Source organism: Talpa europaea (genome assembly GCF_964194135.1).
Source record: "Talpa europaea genome assembly, chromosome: 3".
NCBI lineage: Eukaryota > Metazoa > Chordata > Mammalia > Eulipotyphla > Talpidae > Talpa > Talpa europaea.
This window is the reverse complement of record NC_140069.1, coordinates 31,604,128-31,618,751: the sequence shown is the minus strand read 5'-3', so window position 1 is coordinate 31,618,751 and position 14,624 is coordinate 31,604,128. Positions and strand designations below refer to the sequence as shown.

At 40.3% G+C, this 14,624-nt stretch overlaps 1 pseudogene across 1 annotated transcript; it reads right to left on the bottom strand.

The window, feature by feature from the left end:
- Positions 1 to 12,043: 12,043 nt before the first annotated feature.
- On the bottom strand, positions 12,044 to 12,668 carry LOC311168803 (SPRY domain-containing protein 7-like; annotated as a pseudogene). The gene is made up of 2 exons: positions 12,285 to 12,668; positions 12,044 to 12,181 (listed from the first exon to the last, which is right to left on the bottom strand). The product of its transcript is annotated as an SPRY domain-containing protein 7-like (transcript).
- Positions 12,669 to 14,624: the final 1,956 nt, after the last annotated feature.

Sequence of the window (14,624 nt, the reverse complement as noted above, 5' to 3'; positions counted from 1 at the left end):
TTTTCTGTAAAGATAAAATAACTGACTTTGATTTAGCTCTCATAATGGTCTATAAGTAAGGAGGAGACCTGGTCGTCTTAAATAGTGGATAACAACCTTATATAATAACCTGATAGAAAATGTGGCATTAAAATTTGATAAAATGGTAACACATTAGTTTGCAAATCCTTTGGTGAGCACAGTCATCCCTCCTACCCATCAAAACCAAAAGTTTACCGAACTATGGAAAATATGAAAGAGGTGGCTAGTAATTTACAACAGTCTTTTAGAGCATTAATTATCAATTATTTAGTTTAGTTTTTTTTTTTAACTGAGATGCCATTGATTTATAACACTACATTAGTTGTAGGGGTTTAGCTACATACCTAGACATCTGTGTGTACTACACCACCCCCATCAAATGACTAGTTTGATCTCAGAACCAACCTAACAAAGAAGATAAAAGACCTGTACAATGAAAATTACAACATATTATTAAAGCACTTAGTCACACAGGAGATAGAAGGATAACCTGTGTTCATGAATGGGGAGAATCTAGATAATAAAAATGACTGTTTTGCCTAAAATGATATACAAATTTAGTGCAATCATATAATAATCCCAACAATACTTTTCAAAGGAACTGAACAAAAAATATTGACACTTACATGGAATCACAAAAGGCCTTGAATTGCAAAAGCAACCTTAAGAAAAATGGAGGGAAACGGAGTTATCACATTACCTCACTTCAAAACTTAACATAAAGCAACAGTATTAAAAATAATATGGTATTGGCACAAAAATAGATACATGGACCAATGGAACAAAAACAACAGTCCTGAAATAAATCCACAAATATACCAGTATCTAATCTATGATTTAAACATCCATGACCATAAAATGGGGAAGAGACAGTCCCTTTAATAAATGGTGTGAGGGAAATTGGAAAGCCACAGATAAAAGAATAATGTTGGATTACTCACTAATACCATATACAAACAACAGATTCCAAGTGGATTAAAGATTTAGATATAAGACCTGCAACAATAAAATACATAGATGAAAACTTTGGCAATATATTCCACATTGTCAGCAATAAAGATATTTTTGGTGACTCAACCCTTACGGCAAGAGAATTAAAAAAAAATAATTGGGATTATCTCAAGTTAAAAAATTTTGATATAGTGAAGGAAAATGCTAAATGGCTGAATAGACACCCTACTGAATAGGAAAAAAAAATTTCCACAATATATAACTGATAAGGAATTAATATCCATACATAAAAACTCATACAATTCAACAAAAAACCAATTAACCCAATTAATAATTGGGCAGCAGATAATTCACCAAAGAGGACATCCAGAAGGCCAAAAGACATGAAAAAAAAGTTCATCACTCCTAATAAGTGAGATGCAGATTAGAATTACAGTGGGAGACCACCTCATGTCCGAAAATGTTATTTATCAAAAACACCCCCAACAACAAGTGTTGGAGAGGATGTAGAGAAAAAGGAACCCTATTATACTGCTGGCAGGAATGTTTGAACTATTATGGAAAACAGTTTGGATTTATCTTAAAAAATGAATACTAGAAGTACTGAGATGACAAGTAGGACTTGAAAGTCCTACTCTTGGGTATCTATCCACAGAATATGAAACCATCAATGAAATACCCCATATGTTCTACAGTTTTCACAGCAGCATTATTTACAATAGCTAGGTCAGGGAAGCAGTCCAAATGTCCCTCAAAGAACAAATGTATCAAAAAGTGGTACATACAGACCATGGAATATTACACACCGCAGGAAAGGATGAAATAGTCATTTTCAACAAAATGCACGGAGGTTGTGAACAGGCCAGCAGATAAAGGTCACTGGGAATTTAAAAAAATTGTATACAACAAAACAAGTCAAAACAATAAAAACAAGTATTAGATGTTAATGTAACAATTTGGCAACATTAAATACTTTCAAAATCTACTGGATATCAACAAACTTCCTGAAGGCTCTGAAAGGGAAGCAGGAGGGAAAGGAACAAGGGGGACATAGTGGATGATGGTAGGGGGACAAAAAAGAAAGAAATGAAGGGGATCTCACTGAAAGCCATTATGTATATGGTTGTGGTCAGAGTTTGCACACCTACTACATAATCTGTGCATTCGTGAATGCATACTATACTATTATCCACCTAGACTGATGCACATTTGTTTGAGATGAATGTTACTTGGATTTCCTTTAACTTTATTTACATTAAAAGTATTTTATTAGGTCCTTTTAAATTAACATTTTTCTTAGTTTTCATGATTTTATCTTTTTTTTTTCCAATGGCAAAATTGTCTTAAAATTAGTTATAAAGCAAAAATGTTTATGGTGACAATGCTTGCAGCAAAGAAATCCCAGCCTATCTACCTGATACACAAACTGAATCCTGGCAGGATGCTGAGCAAACAGACCAGCATGGCCCGTCTTTAAAGAACTTGATTTTGCATTCTATGTTACCAAAGCAGCAAGGGCCTGGCCTTTAAATGAGAATTTCCTGTAACTGGCTTTGTATCTTTTTACTGAAATAGCTTTATATGACTGACACTTATATGGGGAAAAATTCCACTTTTCCTGAGTCTGTTTTGCCAGTAGAAGGCTGCTAGCTGCAGGAATCTTTTAAAGAAGACCAGTTGCTGATAATAAAAAGGCATTTAACAGGACACCCTGCAGAATAGCTTCCAGATCTAAGAAGACTGAGTGCTGTGCTTAATGGTCACCTTCAGAAACCACTGGTTTATGTTCTTATGATGTATCAGTTAACCCCGAACTTCAGTGAATCACATAACTCTTGCAGCCTTCCTGTTCCTGCTGGGCAAATGTAAATCTTTCTGACAATGACCCCTCTATCTGCTGGCCTGTTCCCAACCTCTGTGCAGGCAACACAGAGACACACATCCAATCTTGTCTTCTGAGTGCTTTCTTGAACTTGCATATCTCTCTGGTACAAAAAACCAGTAATTTACCTTGGATTGCACTGTTATTTGTGAGGCTTTCTGGTAGAGGTCTTTAGAAGTTTTGGGGCAGAACTGTGTTTAGAAAGATTTGTAGGAGGTAGGAAGCATCACCCCTGCCAGATGCTCCCTTCCATTCCCCCTGCCCCCCGCCCCCCGCACACTATGGGGAGCAAGCAGGGTGTACTCATGCTTTGTGTTTCCTTTGGGCTCCCACCTGGTACAAAGGCTGAACAGCCACCCTGTCTTTCGAGCTAAATATTGATCTTTAGAGGAACCACATGCAGTGGGGCATGTTTGCTGGGACTGATTCTGGGAAAAGTAGGGATGTGAGTAGCTTGGTGTAGAGAGAGTACCTGAAACCAGGTGTTTAGATGTTGGTTGTTTCACCTAACTCAGACCTGAGCAGGTTGTCTGCTAAAGATGGGAGCTGTGCCTTGATAATTTCCACTTTAAATTTTTGTTGGCTGAGTTGACCTGTGAGGGATTTCTTAACTGTCTGAACCAGTTTTTCCCTTTTAAAATAAAAATAATAATATCTGACTCAGTGGGAAAGGACTAAATGAAATAGGTTTCATACAGTTTTTTTTTTTTTTTTTACCATAGTGCCTGGCATATAGCAGGGATCCAAGAGATATTAGGTCTTATTTCTCTTTTTCTTTGGTGGCTTCTATTCACTGCCTTTGCTCTTCCTAGTGACCCACTTCTTGCAGGTGCTCAGAGAGCCTCCTCTTTTTTCCTTGTTTTTGATCTTGCACTTAGACCACACTTGTCTCCTGTGGCTGACACCTCAAGAGTTTGCAGTGGACAGAGGCCAAAGCCCAGGTGCTGGGAACATTGCAGTGCTCCATAGAGAAGTGTAGGAGGGACACCCCCCTCTCACTGCTTCCAGGATGCAGCATCACCGCACAGCCTGCCATGTTAGGAGGGAGAGCGTGGGGGAGACAAGAAACAGCGCCCCTGAAAGTGAGTCTGAACTTTGAGAGAATATCTACTCCACACAGAATTGCTTTACGTGGGAAGAGACTGGGTAAACTTAGCTAGAAAATTTATAATTTTTCTACTCTGCTTTTTGAGCAGGTTCAAAAAGTGAAAGAAACAGCAGTTTTGCACTTGGGGAGAGTAGCACCTCAATTTCAGAAGCTTGCTATGGTTGACATGGTTATCGATTAGAAAACTAATTGAGGCCTTTGTTTTTTGTTTTGTTTTGATAATGGTGTTGAATTCTGACTTCTAAATTTATTCAGGTTGGCTTTCCTGGTTAAATGAGTGACTGGTGGGCATTTTCTGTTGAAAGAGGAGAGACTTGGGTCATTGGGGCCTTTCTGTACCCTTTCTGACAAACCTGGTGAGTTCTGGCTATGCTGGGTATCGACGATCTTCCAGACCCAGAAGATGCTTTGGGACTGTAGAGGAATCACACAGGTTTTTAGAGTTTACTAGTGAGAAGGTAACAACCCCAATACCCAGAAAACTACCATGGGAACATTGATACAGTAATGAGGGCTAAAACATTTTTCTGAAAAAAGGGAGGCCCCTTCCTGGTCATCACAGCATTTGCGAGCAGAGCTGCTCTTCTGACAGCCATTTCACCTGTTTGGTTCCCAAGCGGAGATCAGTGAGGTGACTGAATATGCAGCTCCAGGCTTCACAAAGCCTCTCTCTGAGGGTACATAGCCTGCTCTGGGGTTCCAGTGAGGAAGAAAGACACTTTCTTGGAACACTGCCCACTTTTTACTTCATACTTTGGGCATGCTGTGATGTTAGCCTCTACCCTGAAGTCTTGCAAAGGGCCGAAGCCACCGGGGAAGCCTGAGAATCTAGGGGAGATGCAGTCAATTGTAGGAACTTTGGAGAGAGTCAGGCCTGAAGGCATGGCTTGCTTTTCTGACCCACAGTGGAACAGAATCCAGCACCTTCAGTTAACATCCTGGAGGAGGTTGGGAAGGTGGATGGCAGCTTACAGGCCCACATCTGCCCTCGGAGGGAAGGCTCCTCCACCATTCAGTGGAACCTGAGAATGGTGCAGGCAGCCTGCTCAGCTGTGGGGCAGAGTGGGGGCTGTACCTCTGCCAGAAGAGTGGGGTTGGACCTGTTCCTCGGCGTGTGCCTGGATATGATTTGCTTCCCTTAGTACCAGACTGCGGGCTGCATGTGAATTGACAGAAAATAAGAAACTACCAGCAGAAAGCATCTTGTCTGGCTCTTTTCCAGACATCATCCTTGTGAGCACATTGGGGCTCTGACATCCTGCTGTTTTGTGGATTAGAAGAAGAAAAAGCAGGGCGCGCCCTGCTCAATTCCACACAGAATTTAAGGCTGTTTGGAAAGGCACTCTTGACTGACGAGATGGAGAAATGAGTGATAAACAAGAATACTGAGTCAGAAATGGAGGGAGGCATGACTAGTTGTTATTAAAGTGAACTTAACACTTGTATTTGCCTCCAAGGGCTGTTAGGATGGTGTGTGTTTAAATGGGAATTGCTTGACATGATACCTCCACATGTAAGCATACCATGTATGTTAGGTATTATCTTTTTGTAAAAGATTTTATTTTATTTTTGCATGCAAGAGCCTGGGTGTAGGCCAGAGGTGGGAGCAGAACAGGCAAATCGACTGAAATACACTGCTGAGGGGAGCAGTGGGTGAGATAGGAGAGGTCTGCTGCACCATGTGGGTCACTTCCCTGGCCAGGGATCGAACTCATGCTGCAGTGGCTGCAGATAGCTTGATAGTGCTGAGACTTAACCCCTTCTGCCACCAGGGAGGCCCAGCTATTATCTTTGTGGCAATGATTATTATTTCTTTAAGTGGCAATCTTGCCTGGTGGTTAGCACATAGACCTTGTCTGTTGAATATAGACTTGTTTTGAATATCACACCTGTGAGTGAGGGCACACGCTGGGAGAGAGTCATATAAAGGAGCCCTGGGGCAGAAATGGGTCCCTTGGGCTTTTTTCACCCTTAGTCTTAATTTTTTGGTTTAGTTCTCAAGTGCTTGTGTAAAAACGAAGTTGCATAGAACAGTATGATTATGTTTGCATACAATATTTGATAAAATCTCAACCTCTAAGGCAATAAAATAATATAAATGAAGGAATAAGTAAATAAAGGCTAGGGGTTCAGGACCCATATTTAGGACTTATCAATCTTGACACATTTAAACATTTGGAAGCCAGTGGAATTGCAGGCTGCTTGGAGCCCCAAGACCATTATCTTTGAGGAAATAACAGAGGTGGGGCTTGGTTTTCCTAGTGGAATGGAGAATAGCTCTTGACATTCTTTTGGACTGTTAGAGACTGAATATTTGTATCTCCCCCCTAATTCAGACGTTAAAGCCCTAGCACCCACTGTGATTATATTTCAGGGTGGGACCTTTGGGAGGCAATTAGGGTTAGATGAGGTCCTGTCTCATATAAGAAGAGACACCAGGGAGCTTTCTCTCTCTTTCTTTCCCAATTTTAGGAGAGAGCTTTCACCAGAAACCATCCATACTGGCATTTTGGACTTTTAGCCTCCAGAACTGTGAGAAAATAAATTTATGTTGTTTAAACCACCCAGTATACATGGCTAAGAGTTTTTTTTTTTTTTTTAATCAATTCATGGGTAAGGGAGAGGCCTTATATTTTCTGTATACTTTCCATGTGCTTTTATGATCATCTGTTCTCCTATCAATATCTTTTTCTCAAGAAAGGCCTAAAGCAGTCAATGACCTGAAATGGTGAGGGCAGTGAAGATGAAGGAATCTCTTTCAAGGAGAATTACATTCGAACAGGTGCTGAGATTTGGACCAAAGAATTTTCTCTGTTATCAGGGCCTCTAGTCATATAGAGGAAACCTAAGACTTGGCTAGACTTAAAGTCCAGCAGGGCACATAGTAAGCACTCAGTAGATGTTTGAAGGTGACTTAGCAGGCCATGTTGTGTCAGTGTCTATTCATTAGCAGCTCAATTGGGATATACTGTAGAGGAAAAAGAATATTTCTTTGGAGAGGGCATTCTCATCTCTCAGAAGTAACAACTAACAGGGATACCAGGGAGGCAACTTTCTCCCGATCCCTCTCAGCCAATGGAAGGACATTGTGAAATCTACCTACCTAAACAAGGCAGTGGCATTGGAGCAATCTGGAGGGACTGACGTTTCCCAAGTCTGCCTGATCTTCTGTTCTCAGCTTCTTGCATGTTTAAGCAATTTTCTCAGGGCTATTCTCTGAAGCATTTGAAAGAAAAGAAACATCTTTCAGCATGTATAAATTTAGAATTAGGCCGCATTAGAGAATGAGCACCACAAAATGAACGCTTCAAATATCTTTCTGCCCAAGGATTCCTTTCTCAGCCAGTTTCTGTCTAATGCTTTAGTCTTTCTCTGTTTAAGACAAAAGCAAAACTAGGTTCTAAGAAAAGGGGACAGTTCTTTCAAGTGGTTAGGTTGCGAGGATGCCAAATTAAATGATCTCTTAAAAGGGTTAAGTTGGTTTCTCAAAACTCTTCTTTTGTGCATAGAACATTAGACTTTTGAGAGTATTTTTCGATATATGACCTCCTTTCTCTAAATGATAACCCTGTGTGAGAGGGCAAGTTTTAGGGCCAAGAGGACCAGGGATGTTAGTGCTTTGCAGAAGATCTTATAGCTGGTTGACAAGCAAAAGCAGGTCTAGGGAAGAGGGTGCTGGGGATGTGAGAGAGCTGTGAGCCCCCGACAGCTAGAGATTCCTATCCAGACTGAGACAAATAACAAGCGTTTCTTTTGTCCCCAATTAGTCAGGGCACAGGGAGGGACTTGTGGAAACTGCTGGTGGAAGAGACATTGTTTACCTACAGGGGAAGAAATGATGACAGAATGTGGGTGGGTTGGGGTTGGGCATGTCAGATGTCTCAGAATTACCAGAAGCATTTGTTTTTCATCATTAACAGCAGCAACAAACATTTATTAAGTGCTAACTCTGTGCAAGGCCCAAGGCAGGATGTAGTGATGAATAAGACATGATGTTTGTAGTTCATTGGGGGAGGTAAGACAGTCATTTGAATAAACACAGCATCAACACAGGTTGCTGAATTTTGAATGACTGGTAGAGAAACAAGAGCTCAGAGTGTTTGAAAGTAGGGAAGAAAAGGTTTTCCCGAGTCGTATGCAATTTATCTGGTCTCAAAGTTGAAGCTTGAGCCACTAGAGTATACTCCCTCCTACTGGATGTGCTTCCTTCTTTCTAGCTATGTGTGCTGTTTACGGTTCCCTTTCATCTTTAGAGAAGAAAGTCAGATTGGATGGGCAATTAAAGTCAGGCATGGGAGTCAAACAGATACAAGTTCAAATCCTGAATCTGCAATTACAAGCTTCCTTAGAGATATTATCTTGTTGAGCCTTCATTTCCATATTTGTCAAAGAGAGAGAATAGCTAGCTGTGAGGATGTTGTAAGATTTCAGAGAAACATGTCCTTTAGGACAGGGTCTGTAGTGATAGTAAGTGCTTGCTAATTTGTGATGTCAGTCCCAGGTCTGCTGTTTAGTCTGAGGGAACCACAGTTCCTTGACACTGCTCTGGTGCTGCAGTTTGTTTTCAGCCACTCTCCCTTCCCTGTCAGGTTCTTCTACTCTTTATTCCCTAGGCTCTGGTTCTGATTTTTCTCTATCTCCGAAACCTTTTATGTATTTATTGTTATTCTTTTGGGTTTTCATCTCAGGCTGTTTTCTACATTTTGTTTCATTAACTGTAATGACTTCTTCATTCTTTCATCTTGTCCTTTGGCTCGAGACACATTCTAATATATAGCACATACAATTGGTGCTTGCTCAAGGAATTAAAAAAAAAAAAGACAAATGTAGTCTCTACTGTGTATGTCCTTGGTATTCTTTCAGTTGTTGCTGTCCAGATGTCTTGGGATGTGTGTATTTTAATGTCCTTTCCCTAAAATTGGCTCCTGGAACAGCAGCATTAATATCTCCTGGAAGTTTGTTAAAAATGCAAATTCTTGAACTCTAATTCAGAAATTCCTGGGGTGGCCAGTTATGTGCGTTTTAACAAGAATCCACATTAATGCTTGAGAAGAATTGCTAACCACACCCTTGAAAAGTCACCCTATAAATTGGGACCCTGGGTGAGTATTTTTAGGTATCCCTGCTGCCCCCAAATCAGCACTAGTCTTAACCTGTAATCGGTGTTAGTTATTGGCATTAGTCTGCATCTTCTGATTTGTAAACTCTGCTAAGACCTTTGCTCTGCTAACTCGTGCTATACACATACCTTGGTATAGACCAAATGACTTCTCAGAACTCAATTCTTTGTGTGTGTTAAATTAATTAATTAATTAATTTTTTGGTTGTTTTTTAAATTTTTTAATCACTTTTTAAAAAATTTTATTTTTATATTCCCCATACAATTGCAATTCCTTATTTTGCCCCAATTCCTCCTTTTCCCGCCCCCTCCCCCCCCATAGTATGTCTCTGGTTCAGAGTTTGTTGATTTTGATTTTTTCTTTCTTATAGTTATTCTTTTTCCTGGTCCCTTATTTAGAGATTCCTGCTATGAGTGAGACCATCCGGTATTTTTCTTTATCTTTCTGGCTTATTTCGCTGAGCATGATCCCTTCCAGCGCCATCCATGTTGCTGCAAATTGCATGTGTTTATCTTTTTTGAATGCTGAGTAATATTCCATGGTGTATATGTATCACATATTCTTGATCCAGTCATCTAATTTTTGGCATTTGGATTGTTTCCAAAGCTTAGCTATTATAAACAGTGCTGCTATAAACATAGGGGTGCAGGTGCTTTTTTGAATTAATGTTTCTGTGCCCTTTGGGTAAATACCTAGGAGTGGAATTTCTGGATCATATGGAAGCTCTATCTTTAGTAGGTTGAGGAATCTCCACACAGCTTTCCATAGTGGTTGGACCAGTTTGCACTCCCACCAGCAGTGCAGGAGAACTCAATTCTTTGGAGAGTTTTATTTTACCCAGTTTGAACTAAGGTTAATTTCTTCTTGCTTTCTTTATGAAATGACAGCCATTTTATTTAGCTTAAGTTTTTTTTATTATTATGCAGTACAAATCTCCATTTGTCTCTTAAAGATCACCTTATTCTAACTAAGTTGGGGTGCTGTTATTGTTAGGACTATAATTTAGGGCAAATCTTGGGTGAAATCTTGCTTAGGACTACTCTTGGAATACAGATCATATTGTAAAGAGGTAAATACATGGACCCAACAACTTGTAGAAATGGTATGATGTAAAAATTGAAATAGATTCAAGAATTAGCCTCATCAGACAGTAAAATTCTTAAAAGAAGGACCATGCTTTATTTGCGTTTGCGCCCTCCTCATCTAGTGCCATGACTATCAAATATTTATTGAATGCTTAGTATGTTCTAGGATTTGGAGTTGTGATGAAGAAAAAGTAGGTGTGGGTCCTGACCTTCGTCCATTGGCATCCAATGGTTAAATCATGATTCAGAGGGAAGAATTATATTATATACTATTAAGAGAAACTAGCAGGGTATGAGATTTCCTGGAGCCAAGAATTAATATTGGGGAGGATCACCTAGTGAACAAAACTGGGTTAATACAACACTTTAAAATGTTCTGATAGTAGATGTAAGGCTAACCATAGTTTGAGCGTCTCAGAGAAATCATCACCGTTGGCAGAATTGGAAATAAGCTGCATTACTTAGCTCCGTGGGTAGTAGAAATAATGACATGGTAACAGCAGTCATCGTAGTGTTCACCCTGTGGCAGGCAGGGTGCTTAGTGCTGTGCAACCCTGATCTTAAGAGCTGTGGACACAGAAACTTATGCTCTCATTTTCCCTCTGCTACTGACTTGCACTATGACTCTGGTCGAAGTCCTTTTGCTTCTTAGGTCTCAGTGCTTTTATTTATAAAATGAGAGGATTACAAGTAAGTGTTGTCTATGACTTAAGTCTAAGATACCACTCTTTTTTATACATCTTAGCAGTTTACAGAGAAATTTCCACATAGAGCTTTAGGTTTAAACCTCACCCATTTCTCTTCTGTAAAACACTGTTATAGTACACAATGTGTTTGAGGCACTTGTAATAAATGAATCTATAGCAGATTTTGCCTGTATACTCACACATGGTATATAGTCTACAGAGGATATTTTCTTATCAGGTCCCGAGTTAGGAAGGTATATTCAGTGAATCTCTGGAATTATCCTGTTTTTTTAAAGACTGAATTTACCCTACCAACTAAACTTATGCTTCTTATGAAAAAGTAATGCATATTGCATTAAAAAAGTATGTTCATGATACCACATTATTTTGCTTATTAACAGACTATAGAACTTATGCTAAATTTATGAGACGTGCAACAGAATGTTACAACGTTCTTGAGCCACCACTGCTTTACAAATTTGGCATCTGCAGGCCTCAAAAGGCAGAAATGTTTTAAATTTATTTACACCCTGCAGTTTCCTTAGGGAACTGTTTTCCATAAGCTAATGAGGCGCTGGTGCAAGGCCTCTCTGTTATTCCTGGCAGGAACACTGAGACACATCAGCCTGCTGCCCTGCTTTTTTCCTCAGTAGTCCAGTGCAAATAATAAATATGGGAAAATACATCATCCCTTTGAATATGAGAGCCAAGCTGCAGGGCTGCCAAGGCTAAAACAAAGCAATTGCAAGCTTGGAGTCTGTTCGTACCACAGTCTGTCCTGTACCACATGTGCCCACATTTTAGGGACATTCTGAATGTGGCCTTTATCATGTCAGATTACATATTCTGGGTACCTAGGTGGTATTTTGAAATCTACTGTATGAAAAATGCCTTCCTGAAGAAGTTTCATTTGAATGGATTAAATGGTCTCCTGAGGTTAGAGAACTGTCTTGTAGGTTATGGGTCAAATAGTGACATTTGTAGAGCACCTCCAGGGTGCTGAGACCCGTTGATGACATCAGTGAAGAGAGAGGAGACAGAATATGACATGACTTCTTCCCTTCACAAATACTCATAATCAGATTATGAGGATTGCTCTCACCAAGGCAAAAACCCTCATATGGCCACATGATTTCAGAGTTCAGTGTGCTTAAGGCTTGGATTCACCCGTGGCACATAGTAGGTGTCCCCTATTGAATGAATGAGTAAATGAATGAGTGAATGAATTGAGTTTGGGAGTAATCCAAATAATATTTTTTCAAAACCAGGTGGAGGAGTATGATAAAATTCACTGAACTGGCAATCCAAAATTGCACTGTCATCAACATAAACAAGCGGATACACTGTCCCTCATATACCTGATGCTGGACAATGCATGTTTTGTCCATTCAAACACACATTTAATTCTACATGGTAATATGTAATACCCACCACATCTCCCTCCTGTGAAAGGCTATTTGCTGGCAGTCTTTTTCTCCTCATTGTTGTGGTACAGGGCGCCATCATATCTCATCACCGGACTGTGCACATCTCAGCCAAGAGGAATCTGATTCATGTTAACTTTCTGTTTTGCAACACCAATGCCCAGATTCCTGTAGACTGGATTTTGAATTCAAAGTAGCTTTTGTTTTGATGTAAAGGTGCACTCACTAAACAACCGCCTGTTCCACATATTCTTCTTCTATTTTTTGCAATGACAACATCAGTACCCATGTGCTGTGTGTCCAGCTGCATGGCCAGCATCTCCTTCAGAGGGATGTGGCTGGTCCTGCCATCTCTGCAGCACCACAGGCAGCAGAATATCGAGGCGGCCATCATGCAGGGTCCACCAACTCCGCCGCCACCTCCCTAGACCACTGACTGTGGTATTTTGATATATTTGGGGTACAGATGAGTCTATTCTGTCAAATAAGACACTCCCAGGTATCTTCTGCTCCTCTGCTTGTCTGAGACTATAGACTGGGGTGCTGGGAGTTGCTTCATTCTTCTGTGATTGGGAACAGTCATTTTTATTTAGATTCTTCATAGAGAGAGATGAGACTGGAGAGGAAATCAAAAACTAGTATGTGCTGGGAGATTATTTCTCTGCATCCTTGGTCCTTCATATATACTGTTTCTGTAACTGCATATTTAAGACAACTTTATGTATATTTTATCACCATTTTACAGATAAGGAACTTGAAGTTATGAGAGTTTAATTGTCTTAAATCACATAGCTGATAGTGGCAGTGCCAATAGACGCAATCAGGTCAGTTTTTTTACCCCTTACTATATCATGGTACCTCATTCAATCTATCGGTTCTGTGAGTTGTATGAGCAGTGGATACAATTCTTTACTAACCTTTGTAGAATTGAGTATCTGGCTGTGTTCCTAAGACTGATTTTCCAGCTGTAGGAAATTGGGAGCATGGCTGTGGATCAGGGCCAGGTGCCCTTCACTCAGACTCTCCCGGACCTGCCATCTCTCTGCAGGCCTTTGCAAGTTCTCTCTCCTCTTCCTGAAATCCCTTCCTTCCCTCACATTGGGAGATTACTAGTCTTCTATAAATCCGCTCCTATGAGGACCCCTTATATGACCCCAGTGAGCATCTTTCAAGTTGTACTGCCCTTGTTTGTATATATATCTGTCTCTTTATCTGGAAAATAAAGTCATGAGTCATAGCAGTCTTCTTAGGCTTCCATATCTGACAGATGTTCAATAAAGGTTGAATAAACGAATGATGCAGAGAGACAAACTTCTCATCACTCCTCTCTGTATTTTAGGATGACACAACTAACTCTTGCCTGAGCATTGGAGAAAATTGATTCCTGCAGATATTACTATTTCCATTAAGGAAAAAGCCAATGATAGACTGGAAGAACAGGGTTTATTTCTGATTAAGGTTCTTTTGGTTTTGGGCACAGAGGAGGAGTTATGGCAGACTATGCCTGCTCAGCTATATTAACCCAACTGGCAATTCCTTTGGGTTGGTAAAGTCTTTCTTAAAATGGAACACCTGCCTAGTGGGTTAAATTCTAATATTTCAGTGACATTTATTTTACTCACATTGACTTTTTATTACTTTTAAAAATATAGATTCAAACTGCTTTTAGCCTCCCTGGGGTGACCTCTTAGAGGATAACAGAATAAGGAATGGGGTGGGGAACCCATGACAGGAAAGTCAAGAGGGGAACTGACATTTTAAAAAATAGTATTAAAGTACTTGGTACATGTTGTCAGTAGTCATTAGTGTTGATAGGAGGAAATCTAGTTATTTTCTTTGGAGATTAATACATAGAGCTGATTATTTCAGGCTTGATTTTACTTATTTCATTGGGGGAGTTACAGCTCTCAGATTAACGTGGGATATGAAGAGTCTTGGTTTAGCCCTTGGGGTGTGTAGAGATCCCATAGGGAAGGTACCACTTGGGCAGACCTCTTCTCCCCATAATGAGTAGCCCAATAAGGAAGTTGTGGGCAGCCTGAAGCAGCATGCGGTCATGGGAGCGGTGAGGCCTGAGACATGAAAAGGGAGGGAGAAGAGAGGAAGCCAGAGGACAGTGTCCTCACCCTCATGGTGAAGACAGGCCTGCAAGGGACAAGCCCCTTCTGACACTGATGCTGAGTCAAAGTATGGCTTGCTAGAAAAATGGCAATGTTGGTCTGTGACTCTGAGTAGTTGTCCTTGAAGAGGAGGTCCTCTGCTGGACATAGTGGTATCCAGCATCTAGAAAATCTCAATAAACTTAAAATTGATCCATGCTTACACACATCTCAGTTATCTGGAGCGT